The sequence below is a fragment of the Phyllostomus hastatus genome, unplaced genomic scaffold (assembly GCF_019186645.2).
Source record: "Phyllostomus hastatus isolate PE091 unplaced genomic scaffold, TTU_PhHast_1.1 phas_contig_524, whole genome shotgun sequence".
In the NCBI taxonomy this organism is placed as follows: Eukaryota; Metazoa; Chordata; class Mammalia; order Chiroptera; family Phyllostomidae; genus Phyllostomus; species Phyllostomus hastatus.
The window spans coordinates 13,299,210-13,306,804 of NW_025333900.1; the positions used below are offsets into that span (position 1 = coordinate 13,299,210).

Below are 7,595 nucleotides of genomic sequence, written 5' to 3' on the forward strand. Positions count from 1 at the left end.
CAATTGTATCCAGTCTCTTTAATATTAAACCACCATCATAATACAGTAATTCTACCGCCGACCTTTCTGGCACTCTCTCCCTAGCCACTACATCCTGACAGTGACGAGCATCACTGGTACTGGTGTGGCAGATGGATGGCACCCCGTCAGGAGACGGCGTGAGCAGTGGCACGGAGAACAGCTGGCCCCGGGGGGCCTAGGTTTAGGCTTAGCCGTGGGGCTTGCCGTGCAGCACTTGGCAGAGAGCAGCGCCCAGGTGTTGGTGCACATGATGCCATAACGTCACCTATTTCAAAATAATCGACTGTCTTTTTTTCCCCTCCAGCTGACTCATATAAGTTTTCCAGGTTTTGGACTTTCCAAAGGGGATACTTTATAGTTTATCAGTATCCCTCTTAATTTTTTTCTGTTATAGAAAATTTGGAATACAAGGTTTTAAAATAAATTTATATCACTCTGCCACCAACTGTCAAACACAAATATGCTTTTCTTCCTATCTACTAAGTAATTCTGGGACCATGCACAATAGTTTTATATCCAACTTTTTCTCAAACAAATTGCAGTTAATCTTAAAAAACAAAAAAAACTCTGGTCAAGCTCAGGGGTGCAGGGGGTGCCAGAGACATGGAGGGAGAAAGTGGATTGTGTGGCTCTGGAGTGAGAGGGCTGGGGGACAGCCACCTTTGCCTCTGTGTTGAGCCACCTCCCCTTACCCCCAACGGCTAAACCTGATTCTACATTAGCCTGGCGAACTCCAGCAGCTCCACCCTTACAACTCCCTGAGACCCCACCTCACCCAACTCATCTTCTGCCCAAGGGGCTTTTGGCGGCTGAGCCTTCTGTGCAGTCAGCAGGCAGTGGCAGATGTCAGGGTGCCTTGGGCTTTTTGCTGACCTGCCCCAGGTCTGGTTCTGGTGTCACCAGCCTCGGTTTGTAGTGTGGCCCTTCCCACATGCATCCAGGCCAGCACAGGCAGCTACCAGCTGTGGATCACATTGTAGCTCCTAACAGGTAGCCCCGAGCTGGTCACAAGCAGCATCTTACATTGACCTTCACCAGTCCCTCCCAAGAAGTCCCAGAACCAACACAGCTGGCGGCCAGCTTCGACCACACAGACCACCACCCGATTAGTTAGCGCCACACATGGCACGTTCAAAGAGAGATCTCGGCAGGAAACAGACCCCACTGGGGTGAATCCCGCTCCTTGCGGGGCAGCTCCTGAACGGCACCTCATACTCTGTGGTCAGGGCCCATCTTCACAGCCAGTCAGACTGAGGGCCAATCCCACTCACTGATGTGTTAATAGTTGTCAAGGCACAACTGCAAGGGGAGAACACACACCACCCATACAAGGGACACTCCTGAAGCACCTGGATCAGGGGATAAGGGAGACTGTGCCACCAGGCCTCACAGGACACAGACTATATAAAAGGCCACCCTGCCAAGACTGGGAAACACAGCAGATCTACCTAACACACACGGAGATGCAATGCAAATAGGGAGACAAAGAAACATGTCCCCAATGAAATAACAGGAGAAGTCTCCAGAAAAAGAGCTAAATGAAATGAAAGCAAGAAGTCTACTAGATACAGAGTTCAAAACACTGGCTATAAGGATACTCAAGGAACTTAATCAGAATTTTGCACTAAGATAGTAAGCATAAAAAGGACATAAAAATCATAAAGTAACCAATCAAAAATACATACAATAACTGAAATGAATACACTAGAGGGAATCAACAGCAGGTTAGATGAAACAGAGGATTGAATCAGCTTTTTAGAAGGTAACAGAAAACATCCTATTCAGAACAGCAAAAAGGGGAATGGGTGAAATGGGGGAAAGTGCTGATGGAAAATGGAGACAACTGTATCCAAATAACAGTAAAAAAGTGATTTAAAAAAATACCAAAAGGAAAAAGTATTAAAAATAACAATAGTTTACCCTGGCTAGTGTAGCTCAGTGGATTGAGCGTGGGCTGCGAACCAAAGCATCGCAGGTTCGATTCCCAGTCAGGGCACATGCCTGGGTTGCAGGCCACGGCCCCCAGCAACCACACATTGATGTTTCTCTCTCTCTCTTTCTCCCACCCTTCCCTCTCTAAAAATAAATAAATAAAATTTAAAACAATTAAAAAAAAAAACAACAATAGTTTAATAGACCTTTGGGACAATATCCAGCATAAATTTGAAGAAATAATGACAGAAAACTTCCCTAACATGGCAAAGAAAGTAGACACGTAAGTCCAGGAAGTGCAGAGAGTGCCAAACAAGATGAACTCAAAGAGGCCCACTCCAAGATACACCTTAATTAAAACAGCAAAGGTTAAAGACAAAGAGAGAATCTTAAAAGCGGCAAAAGAAAGTTAGTTACATACTACCAGGGAGTGCCCACAGGACTCAGCTGATTTCTCAACATTAACTTAGCAGGCCAGGCAGGATTGGCATAAAATATTCAAAGTGATTTAAAAAAAAAAAAAGAATCTATAATCAAGAGTACCCAGTAATTTAATTTAAAATTAAATGAGAACTAAAGAGCTTCCCAGATAAGAAAAAGCTAAAGGAGGTCATCACCACCAAACCACTATGACAAGAAATGTTAAAGGGACTTAAAGGGAGGATAAAAAAGGAATATAAATATGAATAATAAAATGGCAATAACTATGTACCTAGCAATAATCACTTCAAATGTACCTGGATTAAGTGCTCCAGTCAAAAGACAGAGCGCTTGAGTGGGTGAGAAAACAGACACACACATACGCTGTCTACAAGACACCATTTCAGATTGAAAGACACTCAGACTAAAAGCAAAAGGATGGAAAAAGGTATTTCATGCAAATAGAAACAGAAAAGCTGGAATAGCAATACTGCTATGAGACAAAGTAGACTTTAAAACAAAGGCTATAGTAAGAGACAAAGAGGGACATTATATGACGACAAAGGGAGCAATGCGACCAGACGATATAACCCTTTTAAACATTTGTACAACCAACACAGAAGCACATACATACATAAAGAAGTACTGACGGCCATGAAGGGAGAGACTGACAGTAACACCAGGGGGAACGTTAGTTGCCCACTGACATCAGTAGACAGATCTTCCAGGCAGAAGATCAACAAGGACACAGAAGTCGTAAACGACCCACTAGACCAGATGGGTTTAATCAATATTTTGAGCATTTCACCCCAAAGCAACAGAATACACATTCTTTTCAGGTGCACATGGAACATTTTTCAGGACAGACCACATGTCAGGCCAGTAAACAAGTCTCAATAAATTTAACAAGATTAAAATCGTATCAAGCATCTTCTCCAACCACAATGGTATGAAACAAAAGCAATTAAGAAAACTGAAAAAAACACACAAACACATGGAGGCTGAATAACATGCTACTAACCAATAAATGGGTTAACAATGACTCAAGAAGAAATCAAAAGATACCTTGGACGAATGAAAATGAAAACACAATGACCAAAAATCTGTGGGGCACAGTAAAAGGAGTTCTAAGAGGGAAATTTACAGCATCACAGGTCTATCTCAGAAAATAAGCAAAACCTCAAATTAACAATCTAACATTATACCTAAAGGAACTAGAAAATAAATTCCAAAGTGAGTAGAATGAAGGAAATAAATATCAGAATAAAAATAAACAAAATGGAGTCTAAAACAAAATACAAAAGATTAATGAAACAAGAGCTGGTTCTTTGAAAGCAAAAAAAAAAAAAACTTGATAAACTTTTAACTAGATTCCTCAAGAAAAATAAGAGAGAGCTTTCCCCAGCTGCCAGGAACGTACTCGGTCCTGAGGAAGCTAAACTCACGTTGGGATGACACCCGCACTTCAACGGGCAATCGGCACAGTGCCCGGTGGTGCTCACCCAGCACTCACCCGCACCGCGGCCTCCATCTCCATCTCAGAGCTCATCTGCATCTTCCTGACCCTCATCCCGCACGATGATGAGATAACAGTCACAGAAGATATGATTACTGCTCACATTAAAAGCAGCTGGTGTAAATGTTGAACCTTTCTGACCAGGCTTGTTTGCAAAGGCTCTGGCCAATGTCAACATCAGGAGCCTCATCTGCAGTAGAGGGGTGAGTGGACCTGCCACAGGAGCAGGTGCTGCACCAGGAGGTCCTGCCCCCTCCACCATTGCTGCCCCAGTTGAGAAGAAACTGGAAGCAAAGAAACCATCTGAGGAATCTGTTAAACACAAGTGCTTTGGTCTTCGTGACTAAACCTCTTTTGTAACATGTTCAATAAAAAGCTGAATTCTGCTAAAGAGAGACAGAGAGAATCCAAATAAATAAAATCAGAAATGAAAGAAGACAGGTAATAACTAACACCACAGAAATACAAAGGAATGTAAGAAAATACTATGAACAGCTGTATGTCAACAAATTGGACAACTGAAAGAAATGGATAAATTTCTAGAAACATACAGTCTTCCAAGACTGAATCAAGAAGAAACAAAATCTGAACAGAACAATTATTACCAACAAAACTCAAATCAGTAATCAAAAACTCCCAACAAACAAAAGCCCTGGAATGGATGGCTTCACAGGTGAACTTTACCGATCACTCAAAGAATTAACATCTATCTTCAAACTATTCTAGAAATTCAAGAGGAGGGAAGGCCTCTAAACTCATTTTATAAGGCCGGCATTACTCTGATTCCAAAACCAGACAAAGACATTACAAAGAAAAAAATATAGGCCAATAACCTAATAAACATAGATGCAAAATTCCTCAATAAAATATCAGCAAACGGAATTCAGGAATACATTAAAGATCTTACACTATGGTCAGGTGCAATTTATCCCCGGGATGCAAGGTTGGTACAGTGTCTGCAAATCAGCTAACGTAATGCACCACATAAACAAAGAGTAAAAATTATGTAATTATATCACAGGAGAAAAAACATTTGACAAAATCCAGCACGCTGTTATGATAAAAACTCCCAGCAAAGAGGGAATAGAAGGAACATACCTAAACATGATAAAGGGTGTGTATGACAAACCCACAGCCAACCTCATGCTCAACTCATATTAAAAGTGTTTCCCTTAAGAGTGGGAACAGGACAGGGATGTCCGCTTTCGCCTCTTATTCAACATAGTACTGGCAGTCCTAGCCACGGCAATCAGACAAGAAGAAATAAAAGGCATTAAAACTGGAAAGGAAGAAGTAAAACTGTCATTATTTGAAGATGACATTTTATACATAAAGAATACTAACAATTCCACCAAAAAAAAACTACTAGAACTGATAAATGAATTCAGTAAAGTAGCAGGATATAAAATTCATTATTTAAAAATTGGTTGCATTTTTATACACTAATAATTATCAGAAATAGAAATTAAAACAATCCCATTTACAATTTGCATTAAAAAAATAGGTAGGAATAAATTTAACCAAGGAGGTAAAAGACATATACTCAGAAAATTACAAGACATGGAAGAAGTTACAAATAAATGGAAGTACATACCGTGCTCATGGATAGGAAAAATTAACATTTAAAAATATCCGAGATCTGTGCAGACCCCAGGGAGACCTGACCTCAGCATGTCCGGACATCTTCAGCACCCTGCCATGGAAACCTTCGCACACAAGCACAAGCAGCAGCAGCAGCCCTCAGCGTCCAAGGTCAGGAACCTGCCCTGGCAGGAGCAGGTCCACCTGCTGTGAGGCTGCCGTGGGGAAGGGGGTCGGCTGGGTGGACAGGCCCCAGCCAGTCCTCACCCCACCGCCCCCAGACCTGTGGCCAAGCCGAGCCACAGAGGGTTGAAACATACCAGCCACAGACACTGAGTGACCTCATTTCTCATCAGGACATTTTAAGTACCATTCAAAAATGTATCAGTGAAGATAGACTGCCCCGCCTGCTTCTCTATGGTCCTCCAAGGACAGGAAAGACATCCTCCACCATTCTAGCCTGTGGGGGAAAAGCCGGACAAGACAAAGAATTCAGCTCTGTAGCCTTGGAGCTGAACACTTCAGATGACCGAGGAATAGATACCATTTGGGGACCAATCCCGAGCTCTGCTAGCATAAGGACAATATTTAAGGAAGGATTTAAACTAATGATACTGGGCGAAGCTAATGAATGCCCTGACTCAAGATGCCCAGAACACCTTGAGGAGAGTGATTGAGAAATTCACTGAAAATACCAGATTTTGCCTCATCTGTAACCATCTGTCAAAGAGCATCCCTGCCTTGCAGTCCCCCAACTCAACTCATGGTCCTATGCCTGGAATATGCAGAAGAGAAAGTTGATATAAGTGAGGACAGAATGAAAGCACTTGTGACTCTTTCTCATGGAGATATGTGAGGGGCTCTGAACACTTTCCAGAGCACCATTGTGGCCTGTGGGAAAGTGACAGAGGGGACTGTCTACACCTGTGTGGGGCACCTGCTCAAGTCAGACATCGCCAACCTTCTGGACTGGAAGTTGAACCCAGACTTCGCTGCAGCCTACAGAAATATTACGGAGCTGAAAACTCTGAAGGCGCTGGCATTGCATGATACTCTGACAGAGACCTGTTTGTGCACAGACTTTCCATCTTCAGTCTGAATACATTTATTGACCAAAACAGCAGAAACTGAGAACGGACTTTCTGGTGGCATCAATGCGAAGATTCAGCTGCGTTCCCTCACTGCGGCCCTTCAAGTCACCAGAGACCTGATTGTCAGGGAGGCCCAGATGCTGACTGAGGACTATTTGCTGCAATTTTGAGGCCCAGCAGTGACTAGAGAACAGGGGACGTGGTTACAGGATGGACTGCCATCCGGGGTCAGATGAAGCCACAATCACCCCAGGTCTTGGAAAATTCTTGTTGTAGGCATGGGTGAGCAGATGTATAAAAAGCACCTTGTCTGTGGCTGTCTGGAACAGAGATGTACAAAGCAATTTTCATGCACAGCTGTCTTATTGTACTGCCCACCTGTGTTTATAGGGGGAAAAAGCAAACCCTTTATTTCAACCTTCAGGCTTTTACCCTTCAGTTGCTTGGATAACAGGAAATTAGCCTACCTCACTTTAGTTCTGACACTAACTTTCAAATCTATACACCCTACGTCTTCCAGCTCAAGATAAACAGAACATAACCAAAATCAAGGATAATCTGTGACTGTCCATGTATCTGCTTTTAGGGTAGATGTTAACAGATTTCTGGCCAAAACTATTATACTCATAAAATGGGACTCCATTCTCTTATTTTAAAAACTGGTCTTTATTTCTCCTCTTGAAGTAGAGGAGTTACCAGCAGGTGCCTAATTGTGGGTAAACACTAAACTTTCAATTTATGCCACTAGGGGCCAGAGGCTGTACAACACCATGTGTATCTAATGCAGGATGGCACGTGAGAGGGAGCCTGACTTCTAAACCTGCACCTGCCAGAGGAATTAGGCCATGTGTGCAAATGCAGCATTTTACAGTAGTCATGCTGCATCTCTATCATTCTTCATAATGGAAATAAAGCAGCTTTGCTAAAATATAAAAATTTTAAAAATTAATAAATGAAATATTCCTACTACCCAAGGCAATCTGTAGATTCACTGTAATCACTATCAAAATACTAATAGTATTTTTCACAGAACT

General features: G+C 42.4%; 1 pseudogene; it reads left to right on the plus strand.

The window, feature by feature from the left end:
- Positions 1-5,551: 5,551 nt before the first annotated feature.
- LOC123823975 lies at positions 5,552-6,731 on the plus strand (annotated as a pseudogene).
- The last annotated feature ends 864 nt before the right edge of the window (positions 6,732-7,595 follow it).